Raw genomic sequence first — 18,237 nt, 5'->3', positions numbered from 1 at the left:
TAGACATAATTAGCTTGGTTTGATTGTTTTTATTTTCGGGTAGATTGTATTAATTTGTAGTACATGTTTTATTAAGTCATACGCGTGACCGAATAGAAAGGAAAACATTTTCATTTCGTAGTAAAAACTTTATTTTCACTGTTGGAGTTAACAATTCTTGTACAATTAGACATTCAGTTTTTCTTATAATATCTAGTAAATATTGATGAACTCAATTACACAAATACTAAGTTTCATTTTTCTTAAATAAGTTACTCTTGTGACCGTCAACATTCAATAATACCGTAATAAAATATTATACATATTTTCTGGACTGGGGCGCCTCATATTTAGTAGAATTATCTACTGAAATTCATACACTAACCATCCATTCAAATATGTGTTCGACATTTTATAATACTAATAACCGCTATTCAAGTACACGCGGTGAAAACGAAATCCAAAAATGAAAGTTTCCAACTATCTAATTTTCAGTAGTTATCTGTTAGATTGAATAAATAAACTACTAGAAGTCCAGTTTTTCATGAGTGATAAGAAAAATTAAAGTAATAATCTCAACATGACATGTGTTTTTCAAGTACTACACGAAACCGGTTTGTAGATGAACAATCAGAGAGTAATAGTTTAGCAGAGCTTACTTTTGCTTTGCTGCCATTGACCTAATGGTCTCGATGTGTTATCTAATGTAGTTACGGTATCAAGATGACTTTTTTTATCATTATAGGTACTATACTAAATTTAATATGAACTTGCGAAATTAGATTTATTTAAATAATTTTCTACGTATACGTTTCTGAATTTTTACATAACTAAGACATAATTACGGTCATTTAGAGAATTGAGGATATTCCGAATAAGAGACAATATGGATTGGTAAATTATTTCATTATCAAAACATAAGTTATCTCGAGAATACTTCTAAAGATAATCATCAAAAGCTTAACGTAAACCCATTTTGTCTCGCGTTGGAACACTGTTAGGTTGTTTATACAAGCAAAAGATGAGTAATATTCCTTCATCTAACGGTATAGTATTGTATTCTCTGGAACTCAATAACAATGTATGCAATACACAAGTATTAATCGAGGTTACGATTAGATTTAGTACGAACGTCGTTCATTCATCTCAACCAGTTGCGCACTGTCTGTAGTAAACTTTTTTATGAATAATAAACAAACGGTAAATATACTGATTACACTAGAAATAATAATGTAAACAATGGAAATAAATAATAATAATAATGACAAAAGGAAACACCGAACAGTGTACGTTGACTATCGCTAACATGTGGTGGTGTGGCGTTCCCCACGGCTGTTCTCTTATACTTCATTAATAATAAACATTATTAACCATCCATTTTTTATGAAACAGACTATGTTAGCCAGAAGTTAAGAATTATTTTCAAAATTTTAAGTATTATTTTGACATTGAAAAACGATCCAAGTCCTAAACCTACATCAACTAAATTTACATTTTAACCTCCTCAAAATGTTTACTCACCTCAAATGATCTTTTAAACGAGACCAATCGTAATGTAAAATATATTGCCTAAAGACCATGTCCTATGTTATTAATAGACAACATGATAGGAACAATTTACACATATATAGTGTAATTCTTATCGCTCCCTTAATTATTATTTATTGACCGTATATTAATTGCACAACATAAATTGATTTACAACTTATTTTATTATTTCCATTGAAAATGAGAACATTGTGCCCGTTTATCAACATAATATTTTCTTTGGCTATTATTAACGTTCAATGTCAAATGAATGTCGCGTGTATAGATTGTGTAATAAAAACATGGGGAGATACATCATTCTGGCTGGACTATTCATGATGTCATATGACTATCACATTTCTGAATGACACTTAGTTTACTCACTAACATGTGTGAATTAGTGAAAATGTGTTTTAACAAGCAAAACTAAAAGAGGACTTTAGAATTTTTAATGATAGAAAAGATGTAATTCTATTATAGTCTCATTATTAAGTTTTATATAAGCGAAACATTAATAATTTTAATAAGTGTCCTTTCATTCAAATATTAATAAAAATTTATGCGATTCAATGCCAAAATTTCATTTTTTCTTGAGAAACACGTTGACAAGTTTGACAAACAGTTTCTTATATTACCTTATAAAGGCCCCTGAATGACGGACGAAGTCATGACACCCTTTGTTCATCCATAATCCAAGTCTTATTAAATGTAAATAAGAGATTTTTAATGTTCAAAGTAAATATATTTATTTATACCCCAAATAGTTGGAAAAAGGCGAGGGAGAAGAATAAGATAATATTTATTTATACTGTATAATATCTATACAATATTAGCAAGTCAATCTAGAATTCATGAACATTAACATTTTTTTTTTTTTAAATACTAACAACATTATGAATAAAAGAATAGTTAAAATCAAACCGTCATCTATGTTATAATCGACCTTTTCACTACACTTACTCAAAAATAAGTTCTATAATAATTTCAGACAAAATTGTCGGGAGATGACTTTTTTTTTACTAATGCTTTTTTAATGAACCTTAAAACCACAACTATACAAAATATTACTGTATTATGTTTAAACTGATAGCGAATACTATGCTTGAATTATAAGAAATGTATTAATTTTTATTTTGTAAATTTTTTATAGAAACAAAAAGGTTGTCTAGACATTTTAAAGCATCTAAAGTTCCATTATAAACATCTAATTCTACTCGAACACAGTCTGGTGTACAATTTTTCACATATTATATTCTACTATCTTTTTATGCATGATTAAATGTTAGATGAATAAATAGTATAAGTTGGCTGCAGAAGGAAAGCACATCACTATAGTCAAAATGATGATTTTGCTTACGACCTATGTTAAAGATAATAAAGATGTTATATTTTATTTCTTATATTTATTTTATGTCTAGACTTATATGTGTATAAATTTGTATCTTAACTTTTACATATTTATACTTAACAGAAATTAAAATTTGTCAAAGTGTTATGTAAAAAATACAAGAATTTAATCAATATAATTACCCGAGTAATAAATGCTTGGCTTAATGGTTTTATTTAAAACGACCTTCTATGACTTTTGTATTATTTGTTTTGAAACGTTATAGAATAAGTCAGCATATTGAAGCATTTCTATAAATTAAAATCGATCAATTTCATTGATTTAAACCTACATTAGGGTTAAAACGCAATTTTTTGTAGATGTTTTCAATGTTGTTGTGAGTTCAAGTAATTAGGATTCGTCGATAAATGTATTAATTTTTCTAGATGGTTAATATTTGTTGATAGAATAGAAAAACAAAATTTGATTGACCAACACAACGAAGAACTCGAGGAACGGGATTGAGTAATGAACCAATTAACACTAATTTCGAGCGTGAATTTTTATTGGGATTTGTTTTATGAACACCGTTAACAGAAACTGCTCGGGAAATTCACCAAGCGGAGAGACGTCCGCTGGGAAATCCTGTTGTTGTTGATCGACTCTCTGGAGATTTTACACGGTTCTCGGTACGACGAACCACGTTGAGTATTACCTACTGCACATGGTTATTGTTATTACTTTTATTGCACAACGGGAAGGAGAGTGATTGAAGATTATGCGTCATCGTTCGTCGTTCAACCGTAGCAATAATATTATTCGATCCGTCTCCACAGCGCCAAAAAAAACTGCGCAGATTCAGAGTTTTCGCGTGCGTAACACAAGGTCAATACAGCGATGAAAATCCGAAAACCTGTGTGAAGTCAACGAAAACTATTTAAAAAAATTATACAAATCGCTCGTAATAAACCATGTTGTCATGACGTCAAACGACTTAGGTAAAAGAAAACATACGTGTATAGATTTGTGTCAAACACGAATCGAGTCCGCTTAAAATTAGAATCGGTATGACATAAAATAATAATGCTATTCCACTTGACAGGAGAAAAACTTCTACCAACATCTCAATTAGCGCTGAACGCGTCTTTGTGATATGTCGTGCAAATAAACATTAGCCACTTGACCCGTTGCTCAGAGGATTTATACGTTTTTGTTTGTCTCTACTCTTAATCAACACCTAAGGCAAACGCATTTTTTGTTGGAAACACAATTCTAATAAGAAACGCGCTGTCTAACATTCGCAAAATTAAACCTTTGAGTTCATTGTGTTTCTACCAGTCAGTGTCATTGTCACTTTGTTTTCAGTTCAGCACAAGGTCAAAAAACAATTTTACATCCCATCCGTGGTTATTAAATAATAAGACATTAATGTATTCGTTCTCTTCATTCTCGAATATCGCTAACGCCGACTGGCAATAAAATACGTCACTGTAGTCTGTACAGAGTTACCGGGTTAGGTTATACCTACTCAAATGACATAAGAGAGTATATTAGCTAATATTGAATATTTTCCCTTTCTACTTCTTTTGTATCGATAATCATCGGCTGTAAATTTAAAAAACAAGATTCCAAACGTAATTTGGGATAAATTTAGCATACTAAATATTTTTATTTTAAACAATATCGTTGAAGTTTTTTATTTTTTTTTTCTACTTGTGCCGGTGCATGCGATATTTTCCATCATAGTTACATCGCTTGCAGATGGCAACACTCGGCCTTGACTCTTCCAGGAGGAGCAATGCCCCTTGCAGAACTCGTACCACCGCAGCACACCGCCTCCATACATCCACGGTCACCGGCACTTGCTCGCCGGTTCCTCCAGTGACCTTGTGTCCGACACTCGCACGTTGCTATCTTCCAACGGAAACAGCACGTTGCAAAGTCCAATAAATCCAACAAGAAATTTTAAGTATAATAAAGCAGCACATTATACATACGGTAGATTAATTTACGTAAAATTGAATTGGTAATAACCTCTAAAGTAAAAAAACAAGTTCACGTGCGCTCGCCTTATTGAAGATGCGTCTTTTGTCAAACAATGACCTCGGAATAATTTTTAAATTATATAAGTATAATTATCTTAGGTCACGTATAAAAAAAGTAGTGATCATTCTAACAGCGGAATATTTACCTGTAAAATATTTAAAAGGAATTAAAACAAAAGTGGATTTTTTCTTTAATTGACGACACATTATATTAGTCATGAATATAATGAGCCCCTAATATTCATCGGGCCTTTTTAAAGGCAGTTAAAAATATTCGGTTAAATATTCAGCATACAAAATCGGTACTTTTCAAGGATAACGAGGACACCTGTTTCGTGTAACGTTTGTCCGATAGCTAACGTTGTATTCGAAAATAAGTATAACCTAAATCTTTAAGGGCCAACTTCACTTTTAGTCTAACATATATAAATATTTCTAATAACGTAAACATCACAAGTAGTTTCAACAATATGATGCGCAATAGGGTAAATAAAAGGGTGTAGGCGGACACGAAGAACAAAGAGTCACAGGCTTTCTACGCGTTAAAAATAATCCCTCATTTTGGACACTAGGCTAGGGCTCTATTAAAACAAAAAAAATCAATACTATAACATATTAAGACCGAAAACAAAATTCAAGATTTCTGACGAGAATAGGCATTTGGCTTAAGATCAATAGAAAAATATGTTGGACAGTGTATTTTTCGGTATATTGAAAACTCTTTTGAATGGGCACATCAATTTCATTAGTTTAAAATTAATTTAACCATAAACTAAATAAATTATTTATCTGTATAAAAAATTATTTGACATTTATTTCTAAAAATCTTTCTAGTTGCGTAACCAATATGGTAATTAAGGTGCATTTTAGCTTCGATGCGAAGCTGAAAAGGTATTAGTTTTATTATGATGTGTTTTTTTTTTTTTGTATCTGTTACCACTTTTTCTCAGGTCTCACCAAACCGATTTCTTTCAACAATACGTCAAAAGATCACAAATCGAATCTAGCCGAAGACATTACCCTCAAAAATTGAAAAAATTTCCCTCGTTCCCCGTAAATGATGGAAACCTCCAAAAAAATTACAAATTTAAAAATCGCTAATTTTCGAAATTTTTTTTACTTAAAACTGCCATAACTTTTTCAAAAATGAACGAATCAATATAATTTGTTTATGCTTGATGTCTTTAACTATCATTTGGTGTATTTTTTTTTATAAATTCGACCCTTTGTCTGTCCATAGGGGAAATTTAAAATGACAACTTTTTCACAAAAAAATTACTTTTTCAACTTATCTTTTGATAGTGTTGCGGAAAGTCTGACACTTTTATATATATCTTAAATTAAAGCTAATGTCATGTACTTTACTACAGAAAAAAAAATGTCTGACTTTATTTTGCCTTCACGGTGAAAATAGCTACCAAATGCTATTTTTGTGTGAAAATTCTCGATTTTATTTTTTACATTTTTAACTTTATAATGCTATAACTTATTGAAAAGTCGATCAACACAATTTTTTTATGAGGAATAATATTTATATTCCTTTTTCATTCGACAAACTTTATCTTAATCAGGATATTAATAAGGAACTAACAGATCATGTAGCATTTGGAATAATCCACCAATTTTTTAAAATTAAACACTATCTAAAGATTTGCATCGAAATGTTTTTTTATAGTGATTTTAATCACTGTCAGATATCATTATACTTGATCCAACTATGCCACGTCACCACTGTGCCGTGACCCCCCTGTGCTAAGTTTTTTGAATATAAGCTTCGAAGGGGTTAATCAGGAACATCTTCCAAAGTACTGTTCTGATCTTCATAACTAATACAAAATAATTATTTTACGCTGAAACGCGTACAATTTAATAACATCGAATAGTATAAAACATGTTCAATGATACTTTTTTTTAATGTTCATAAAAAACTTTTAGTTTGAATTGCCGAGACTTTACTGTTAATTCTTAACATAAGTGCTAAAGTTCATTTTTAAGATGCGGTTTAAGTGCCAATCGTCAACCAACGCAAATTTTTTAGAACATTAAAATCAATTATTATTTATGAAATTTTGCTTCTATCCTGACAAATAGGTTCACGGTCGTATTTAATACATGTACATTAAATGCGTTTATTTAATTTATCTATTAATATGCTTGGACATAGCAGTATGCAAATATTATGAGACTAAAAAAATATTAAGCCTTGGGCATTTCCTGATCACTGAAAATAAACTTAGAGTAACCTGAGGTAAAAGTGCGCACTTTTTTTATAGCGAATAACTTGTAGTATACGATATTTATAAACAATTTTTTTTTTTTTTTAGTTAGACAAACGTCAAAAATACAAATAAAGCATATTTAAGTAATAAAGTTTATTTAAAGAGTAATGAACTAAAATAAAATAAAAAATAAAAGCGTAGTCTTACCCCATTGATAGGTTAAGAGTTCAGTTAGTATAAGGTTTAACTAGAAAATAAATACATAAACAAACTGTTTAACTAGAATTTAAAATTTAAAAAATAATAATGACAAAGTTTATTGAATTTATAGCTTGGCAATTCAATAAAACAATATTTAATTAAAACTAGTGGAAAAAAAATTAACTATTAAGGAATACATTTATTTTATCAAAAAATAATATATTTTAATAAATAAGAAAATTACAAAAAAAAAAAAATGGTTCAAAAATGATTAAATTTAATATTCATATTTAATTAAATAAATCTCATTTATTTCAAAATAAGTACAACATATACTCTTTTTTTAAAACCAATTTCGTACTTTTACTCTAAATGAAAAAAAAGTTTTCTTTAAATTTTTTTATCGAAAACTTTATGTGGAAATAAAACTACGTCATTATTCAATATTCATTAATAAAAGTATTATATATAAAAAAAAATCAAAAGTTTTATTAAAATAATATCATCAAAAAGTATTAAAATATTATTTAATACAATAAAAAATAGTTTTATAAAGTAGTATTCTTAAAGAGTGAAATATAACATTAAAGTATCTTTTTATTTCTCTCCTATCTACTTAGGATCGGCCATAATATGAAATAATTTTAAAATATATAATGTATTCACTTTTACCAAAAAAAATTGCTTAACTATTAAAAAGATGTAAAAGTAGTTCAAGATTTGATATTTATCGATTGGTTCGTAACTATAAAATAAAATTATTTATTTCAAAATTTGACTCTTATCCCAGTTTCTTCTACGAACACTTTTATGAGTAGATATTAAAAAACAATGAATTTTCAAAAGCTCATTTAAAGTATCTTTACAAAAAGATGGTTTAGAACAAAAATTGTAAACAATACAAAATGATATATCTCTTTAATAAATTAATAATTAGTATTAGATAAATAGATTCTAATTTTAAAATGAATAAGGCAGTTAAATATATATATTTTTTTCCAATATAAACACAATTAAATTACACAATCACTCTTCTGACGTGCTTATTAGTAAACAAAAATTCAATTATATTGATAAATATTATTTCATACGAATAACTGTATTCACCATTTTAATTTTGAATAAATATATTTAAAGTTTTACTAAAAAAATAGTGCTAAATTAAATTTTTTAATAAATATGTAAACATTAACAAATGCCGCAATCATAACAAAATATGTAACATATACTTTAGCAAAATAAATGTGAGTAATGTAATTAAATTAATTGAGTGACTAATTTACTAGATTTAATCAGAAAAAACTTCAATAAATGATCATTTTAATAATTTAATAATAATTTCAAATTAAAAAATTATTTATGCACTCTTCTTCCTAATTTGATAGTCAAAACTTTGTGGTCATTAGTTCAATTTAGTTTTGTACACATTTTGAGATATTCTTAGATTCTTCAAAAAATATTTAATGAAAGGTTTAAAAAAGTAATTTGGTATGACTATGTAATAAAAAATGTAATTTTTTGAATACTATGAATGGTTCATCAAATTTCAAAGGTTGAATGTTTAAAAATAATAATCTTTTTCTTTCACAAGTAGGAGAAACTGATAAAGGCATAAACATGTATTTTAGTTTGTACGACCTTCATAAAGTGATAAAAATATCGACAATTACTTTCATCAAATAAATAAAAGTATTCAAAAGAATCAAACCCTTAGAATTATTTATTTTATTTTTCCAGATACTTTTAATAATTATACAAATTATTTGATAAAGTTCTTTAAAATAATTTTAATTGTGGGGTGTGCTGTACACAGTGGATTATGCAGTCGCCATCTTAGCGCTGATGTTTAGCTGCGCTGTTTGCTGTTAGTTTCCAGATGGGTGACCATACGGGAACATTAACAGTTGTACACATTTTGTTATTTTAATTGTCCCTTCAGCTATAATGAGATAGATCATGTCGATAGCCGGTGTAAAAATCCTGCTAAATTAATAATATAGAGCCGACCCCAAATAGCTGAGATAGAGGTTAAGATGATGATTATAATAATTTCAACTCTGAAAGAGTTATAAAAAGTCGAGAAGGTTAATGTTATTAATTTGCTCTTTAAACTTTAATCGAGTACTATTAAAAAAATTAAAATTTATCAATAGAAGTTGGAAATACGATTAAATGTTAATATTATGTTATGATTAAAAATATGTGAGTAATCAATCACCCAAATTACTTTTAGATTAATAAATTCTATTAAATAAAATTATTGAGAAATTTTCCAAGTTACTAGAAGAAATAAATTGAAAAATGTCGATATCAAACCTTAGTTCAGAGAGTTAAAAAAAAATTAAAATGAGTTTTATGTTTAGTAATCATTAAAAATAAATACGAGTTTTTTTAATGATGAACAAAGAATACTAAAAAATATTACTCACCCTGGAATTTCTTAATAATTTTTACTTTAGTTTTTAAATGCATAGAATAAGAAAAAATCAATAATTGATAAAGAAAAAAACTTATATACAATTACAATAATTTGTCTAAAGAAAATTAAAAGTATGATTTCAAATTGCCTACACTAAACACCTTAAAAATATATTTATTAGAAGGAAAATTGTTTAATATATTATAAATTTTTAAACCTCTTATATAATGGTACAAAAAAATGTTTTATAAAATATTTTTTTTTTCATTGAACTGAAGCAAAAAATAACTATAATTTCAATTCTCGTGTACATAAAAAATTGTATTTTGCATGTTTACTGGTCGCATTCCCTTGCAATAGAATAAAGAAATTCACTCTTATTGATCGTGCTGACATAACTCCAACATCTGAGCAAAATTTTATCCAATTGGATAGATAATTATTCAAATAAAATTAACAGAAATTTTCAGTCAGTAAAAATATCATCACATTAAGCTAAATACTTAAAAAAATCTTAAGAAAACTGAAAGCATTTGGATAGTGTACTTAGTACTCGATCTTAGTTAAAATTTGGGTTATTTTGGATTTTCTCCTGCATTTGTGTTATCATCTGTGTTAATACAACGATTAGTCACAGTAATTTTTTTATGAAAATATGGAAGTCTATTGACAAAAATACGTCCTTGACTCACAGGTGCGGCGGCGTACATATTGTAGAGAGCCCTTATAGGTACCCAAATGATACTTATTATATTTCTTCATCATTTGTAATGCTCTGTCATTTTTAACAGGCATTTAATTTATACAAAAAAGAGACACTGTAAAAGGACAAACTGTTTAAACCTTTCTATTGGTTAAATAATCTAAATTTTTTTGTATAATTTACTATTATTGTTTACCCAACACCACCGGCACCGTCTGAGAATAAATTATGAACAATATCGCTTTTCCTGCCATCAAGGCTGTACGCAACATTACTATGAATTTATTAACGTTAAGCGTTTTTTTTTTCATTATTATTCTTAAGTACTGTTTTACATACTGATTAAAGTTTAAAGGTTTTCATGTTGTTCCCGACAAGATCGTTCACCCGATTTACCGGATAATATAATAATATCATAATAAGTTTGTTACACAATTTGTTTGTTCGCATAATCCAACAATTAAGAATCGTTATTATGTTCATTTAGATATGTTTATCATCGTAATATTTTATTTTATATTTAAATTGACTATGCTAAAACGTGATATCAATTATTTCAACGTCCTTGATGCTAGAGTCAAGTTTGAACTATGATGTGCAAATATTATCTTTAAAGTTGGCAAATAATTAAAATTTTATGAAAAATATAATCCATATTTATATGTATAGGTAAAAATTTATCATTAAATCATATATAAATTTCACGAGTCAACAAATTCGGGTTGACAACAAAGCGAATAATCTGTACTGAGCACAACATTAGGACACATCACATGTACCAAATTATTGATAGCACGATCAAAACCCAACGATAGTTACCTAATCCGGTAGATAACATTGTTGTTCGACAGACTTTGAAGGGCAATGGCGTTCATATGTTCAATATTCGTACACGCAGATAAAATAAACTTTTATTGTGGTCGCAGTTGATTGTTACAAACACAATATTTGTCTAGTCGAATTCAAGGTCCACCGACCAGACTTCTGTTCAAACGTAGTACCGGAATAGGATTCTAATTGTGATTATCATGTTTGCATAGAAAACTTTGTGCACCTTTTTCGGTTCGTTAATTATATTTTGGCAGCAAACAACTGGCGGAGGAGTACGAGGAAGAGTAAATATAAAAATATGTATCAAGCCGATCGGGTATTGCGCGCATTAAGTCTGCTGATGTAATTGACCTAGAAACACATACCGGCGGGCCATGTTAATGTGGACTGCGTGTAACACGGTCATTGATTCGACGGGGTACCATTTGGGATACATAAAAAACGTACTGGACAACCGGAATTGCATTGATCGAAATTAACTTTTAATATAACAATAATAAAAAATAGCGATGACGCGAGGGCGTTTTTGTACACGACCATGTACTTTTTATTCGACGAACTTATTATAGTAAAATAATACATTAAAAACTAATATTGAATTAAAAATTATACGTTTAGTTTGGCGACTGGGATGGGTAGGGCAAAGTAATTGACTTGCTATAATCAGGGTTAACCCTCCACAGGTTTTTGTTAATTTTTTGTGGTGGTCTATTAATAGTGTTCGACTGACCATGAGCAAAAGGGATTGGCAAGTGGCGGAGCAGGGAAAAAGACCGATATTCGCATGTTGTGCAATTATTATTTGCGTACGTTAAAAAAAAGCAGAGCCACTTGTGTTTAGCAACGACCCTGGACAACGTTCGCTCTTCACTTACCGCGCCTTTCAAAATGGACTATAGTAATGTTAATTAAGCACAGTAAAACGGTTCTAAACGATTTTTGTTAATTAATCAATTATTAGAAATAATATAGAATAGCTGGATTTGATTTCCATGAAATGTCAACACGTTTTTTTTTAATTTCAAGAGCGTTGGCATTTTTTTCATGATTATTAAAAAGCAATAAAAATATCTTTACCATTCTATCCTTGACAATATTAGTTCAGTTTTAAATACAACGAACCTTAACAAACATAATAATCAAATAATCTAATCGACAATACTTTGTAACACAATTTACAACACACGAAAGCTACAGTGGCGTAATTAGGGTTTCGTCTTGAGGGTATATACAGGGTGATTCATTTATCATGAACCACTTAATTAATCGAAAAATAAAAATAATATTGAGATTTTTTTATTTATTTTTTTGTTTCTCTCGCGTAAATGTTTTTTCAATTTATTAACTGTAAAGTATTATTTATGTTCATCACTTATAAAGGTGTACAACATTATTTTTCAAATAGCAACATAAATTATTAACTAGCTCAATTAATAGATAATTTAATAATCATGAAAATGACTGATCGATAAAGACTTTTGGACCAGTATTTTGAAAGTTATAAAAATGATTATACGTAGACAAAAAGAGGAGAAGTGTTAAAAATAACAACATCCGTATCTTACCTCCAGTCATCAATATAAAATGTTAATAACATTGAAATAATAATTGATAAATTAAAAAAATATTTATTTAAAAAAAAAAAAAAGTTGTCAATATTAATTTTATTTTTTGATTAATTAAGTGTTTTGCGATAAATAAATCACTCTGTTTGCAGGAAAACTGTTCACTCTTCCTTCCAAACAACAAAAAAAAAAAATTAAACATACGCTAAATATTTATTTTTGTCATAAGGGATATTTTATCAAAAAATGATATAATTAAGAAATTTCAGAAGTGTTTACGTGTTGAGTTTAAATTGGTTTTTTGTTTATTAATGATACATCATATAAAACCACATGCAATATGCTTATTTATATAACACTTTTCCGAACACTCAAAAATAATATTTTAAACTTTTTTTTTATTCAAATATATTTTTAAAACCTTTTTAATAGCACATGCTAATTGCCCTCTTATATCAAGGTGAAGTATCAAGGGCAAGCCTTTTAATTTTCTCAAATATAATTTAACTGCCTTATTGGCAATGGAATTCTTGAGTTACAAGAGAAGAAATATTTAGGATAAATAAGAAAAGCGCATTTAAACAGTTTTAGTTATAAAAATAATGGGTTGCATTTTACATAAACAAGTATTGTTTATATCAGTTAATAAATTCTGCAAAAACAAATTGAGTAATAGGAAATGTGTTCATTCGGTTTCTTCGTAGTTTACACATGAATATTTTTCCTCTTCAACAAAGCGAATATAAATTTGCTATTTTTTTTAATCAATGACCTTAATGCAATAAGATCGTTTAGATAATACTTTTGATTGCCTTAAGTATGTATTTAAAGTATTAACATAACTGATAACAGTATTCATCTCCACAACAACATTGTGATTGTATTAAGCTAAAATCTCTTATACTCGATATTGAATGTAAAGAACTTTGAAAATAAAAAAGTTGAAAAATCGACAGAAGACTCGTGTAAATTGTGTAGAATATAAATCTTGACCTTGATCGCTCTTGTTAGAAACATGTGTCAGTTGTTATTTGGTCAAATATGACGTATGATGACATCAGACTTGTAATTTTCTTTATAAACCTACCTCCTTTATAACCAGCCCTAGGCATTTTATGTATACCTTTCGTTGACCGGTCGAGTGTGAAAAAATGATTCGGAAACGATTTCAAGTTCGCCGCATCATTATGCCATGACCGTGGCCGTCATTGATACAAACATGACATGCTTATAAACAAGTTTACAACGTGGAGAACGCGCGTGGCCAACAAAACACTTACCACTGTTAGGCAATGATGTTGACAAAAAGAAAAAGAGTATGTGACAAACGAAATTTGATGTTTTATTGTGTTCGTTCATTGCAACACACAATCGACAAAAATCGTTTTTCATTTTTTAAAATACATTCAAAATAAAATACTAAAATATGTTTAGTACGCTTTAAAAAAAGTAACTGCAAAATTTCGATCATTTTCCGATAAAAACATAACAAGAGCGTTCGATAATCATTGCAAATAAAAATTACCTTTTGTTAATTTATTTAAAATTATTATTATACTTTAGAACTATAAAAATATAATATTTTTTTCATTTATTGAAAACAACTTTTTTTTATTTGAAAATAATGTAAAAAACCAAAGTTGGCCATTTTTATAATAGACTTTAAAAATAACAAATATTATTTATGTTTAATAGTAAATGTTCTGTAGCATTTTATAATTTGTGATTATTTGAATTTTCATGTGTTTATTTTACGGTATCAAATATTGAAATATGTATTGATAAATAAAAGATAACGATACACAACTTTTTCTATAAAAATTATTACAATTACATGTGCTCATTCAGACAATAACAATTTTGATTGAAAAAATTCAATAATTCTAATCTATATTTAATGTGAAAATGTTTTACTTTTATTCTTTTCTTACTTAAATAGACCGACTTTTGATGCCGCAAAATAAACATGATAATATTTCAATTTGTACAAACTCTGTAGAAAATTAACTACAAAAAATCAAAAGATTATTTTCCTACCAATTACTTTTTGAAATGGGTGTCTTGATTTTTTTGAAGGGATTTTCGCAAATTAAAAAAAAATGTATAAATTAAAATAAACAATGTAAGGCAAAATATTAAGTTAACAGCAAGTTATTAGATTTGTCGTGTACATATAACACAGTGCATTGGCTTGTCAGACAAAACAATGCTCTGTATCCACTCTGTGGATAAAATATCGTCATATAATCGCCAATATGTGCAGTAATAACACTCACTGAAGAACATTGAGAGAGTATTTCTATAGTTACGTGCAATGCCCTTAGAGCGCGAGGTCAATAGCGTTCGATTTCTAAGACCAGTTTTATACGCTAAATGTACTGCAGTGTCTATTATATGCCATTATGAATTGACTGCAAAAAACAACTTGCTAAATAAGTATTAATTACAAAAAGATCATAGGAAAAAAAGTTCAAAGGTCTAAGTTCAATGACACTGTTTATTTTTTCTTAGTTTCATAATTAAACAGGGAAAACACCGTCAAAACAGAAATTCATTGTTCTATGCATGAAAAAAGGGTTTGTTGTATTACTGAGTGATGTTACAGAAATGGGAAAAAAAGTATTTCTATTTTTGTCACGCCTGATTGACACCATTGTTAGCTGGTGTTCCACTGGCCAACATCAGCTGACACTCGTTTACGCAATGTACTTTTTTCACTATTTTGAGCAAAAAACTCTTTTTGCCATGCAACTGCGGTCGACGACGATCGTTTTTATATGAGCCATTCACCTGTGATGTCATTTATTTACGGTCAGTTATACTAGTCGATTCAATCACAATGCAATAGACATACTGCTACTTGCTAGCCGAGTTCAAGGTATCCGTCAACAAGACGACTTCTCGGAAGTAACTACACGTTTCTTCGGTCATCCACGACCGATAACTTCAAACATTAACTTTACTGGAATCTAGCATATTATTACTCTGCGTTTGAAGTACGTATTCATTCAAAGACAAGTTCATGGAAACACTTCTAATCCTAATTGTTCAGGTACTTGGAAAGATTTACCATGAGCTTAAAAATGACGCAAAAGCAATTATTTTCTGTGCAGTTGCGGTTATAGTCAGCCTCTGAATTATACCGAGTCATTTGTTGAGAATGAAAGATTACAACTGTTCTGACACTTAAAAAAGCATTTTAAACGTGTTTAAAACACCAAAATTATCAAAATTATATTGGTCTTATGGGACGTTTTAAATTGTTCGCTTATGTTTTAGACAGTATTTCTTTTTTAAACATGATTTTTAACAAGCCTGATACAAACAGTGTTTGTTCCTACATGTGCTTATGTTCCAAAGAAAAATACATTTTTTCTCGAAATCACGTACCCAAAATTATTATTTTATTAAATTATTTCATAAAATAGTGATAAAATGTTATACTTATGCACAAACGTTCGGCACATTTTTAGTGTAGTATATTTATGTACTTTTTATGTAATATGGAAAATAATTTCAGGTGGCATAATTTTGTATCATTAGTAACGTAAAATTACTTAATTTAATCGATTTATTTTGTATATCTCCTTTCTATATTTGTACAAAAAATCATACTTGTAAGTCTAACATCCCTTCAAAATTATTTGTAACATAAAATTTATGTAACATTATTTAAAACTGATGCAGGAATGTTAGGAAAATTATTATATTTTTCATTAAACTATCATGATACGTCGCAGTAACTTTTCTGTCTCATTTCACTGCTCAAAATAATCTAAACTAGATGTTTTTGAATAGCTTGTTAATCCGTCTCTAGAATTACCGGTTTAAACATAAATAATAATTTTTTACATGAATTGAAAAAAATAATAACAATAATTGAGTGATCGATGACATTACTACACATCAGTATGCATGTACCGGATTAAATGCAATATTTAAAAAAACAATTCAATTCGCACGTATTCACCTACACTATATCTTATAAGATTTTTTAAACGTTTTCAACTACATTTCAGATTTAATTTCTACTTCATTATGTATTTAAAAAGAAAATTTGGGGTCCGCCCGTAGAACAACAATTTTGCGATATTTCCTTGTTTTATAGAAGATTTAATCTCGAAGGTCGTAGCTATTATTCAGAGGTTCAAACGTCAACGACATTCTTAAAATATTATGTATTTTGTTATATTAAATCCGCAGAGAACTCAAATTCGCAATCGTTATTATTAATCGCCGGAGGACCAGTCACGGTCACGGTCCGTCCCACGCTGTAGACAGGGTATAAGCTACGTGAGAAGTCCAACGATATTTTATTGTTGTATATTATTAGCGAAGGTCAGACATATTACATCGCGTCAAAGGTATTATAAGCAGGCAAAAATGCTTTTTGTGTTTTCCTAGCAATGATGTCTGATGACGTTTGATGTGACCTAGACTCATTGACGAGACTAGACTATAGTGCCTGTGTTTGACCGCTACAGTTTTTAATAAATATTAATGAATTGTGAGGATTTCTGATAGTGATTTAGCAACTCTACCACATGTGATTAAATTATTGTTTCTTCATATAGTAATCAATAATTTTACATAATAACATATTAACGTCATTGTTCAGCTTGCCACCTCCACAGTTCAATGTATAAGCTAACTTTTGTTCGTCTAATTTAAAGTCCTGTGATTATAAAGGATGAATCAGTGCCATTGTCTAATTCAATAGAACAAAAGTTTTTATACATGTAAGTAGTTGTAGTAGTCTGTCTACATTTCTATGTTTATATTGACAATATTAGTTGCTATATACGATCTTTGATGGGCACTCTAGAGGTGGCATCTTTGGTTTGTTTATCATCTCGATTAAATGACAAAAATTAATGGTATTTTAAAAAGTATATATTATACATTAAATTCTTATTAGTCTTGTGCAAAATACAAAACTGTGAAAATATTCAAATAGTGTATATGAAACGAAGAATTGGCTTGATGAATTTTAAACAAAAAGCCAAGAACGAAATATCTAAAAAAAAAAATAACAGGATTTATGATCATCTCTAAAAGAACTGACAGCTTTTAAAGAGAAAAATGTCCCACTGGTATATTAATCATATCACACAACATAAATAGCAGCTGTCTTCGTTTTCTTTAATAGGGCCTATATGATTATTTAGATTTTGACATAATCTACATGTCTGCACAAATTAGAAGAATTGTTGAAAACAAAGGTCTATTCTAGAACAAGATTTTTTGCTTAGTATAAGCTCCCGCTTGTTTTTCTTTAGATGTAAAAAAATTACTAGTATTTATTATTTATATTGTGAATAAATAAAATCAACAACAATTCAAAATTGAAATATTTCATAATATAATATTAATTGATCACTTGTGGCTAATATTATTTAAAATTAATAAATATTTTAAAAC

General features: G+C 28.5%; 2 long non-coding RNA genes across 2 annotated transcripts in view; both read right to left on the bottom strand.

The window, feature by feature from the left end:
• LOC126901325 (uncharacterized) overlaps nt 1–18,237 on the bottom strand; it is a 64,580-nt gene that overhangs the window by 16,159 nt on the left and 30,184 nt on the right. The window lies entirely within an intron of this gene.
• Nucleotides 4,244–18,237, bottom strand: part of LOC126901323 (uncharacterized) — a 25,890-nt gene continuing 11,896 nt past the window's right edge. The window contains exon 3 of the long non-coding RNA XR_007703019.1: nt 4,244–5,024. This is a non-coding gene — a long non-coding RNA (uncharacterized LOC126901323). The remainder of the gene's footprint in view (nt 5,025–18,237) is intronic.

The sequence above is a fragment of the Daktulosphaira vitifoliae genome, unplaced genomic scaffold (assembly GCF_025091365.1).
Source record: "Daktulosphaira vitifoliae isolate Bord-2020 unplaced genomic scaffold, ASM2509136v1 Scaffold_3, whole genome shotgun sequence".
In the NCBI taxonomy this organism is placed as follows: domain Eukaryota; kingdom Metazoa; phylum Arthropoda; class Insecta; order Hemiptera; family Phylloxeridae; genus Daktulosphaira; species Daktulosphaira vitifoliae.
The sequence above is the reverse complement of the archived record's forward strand: the minus strand, read 5'-3'. Positions and strand labels throughout refer to the sequence as shown.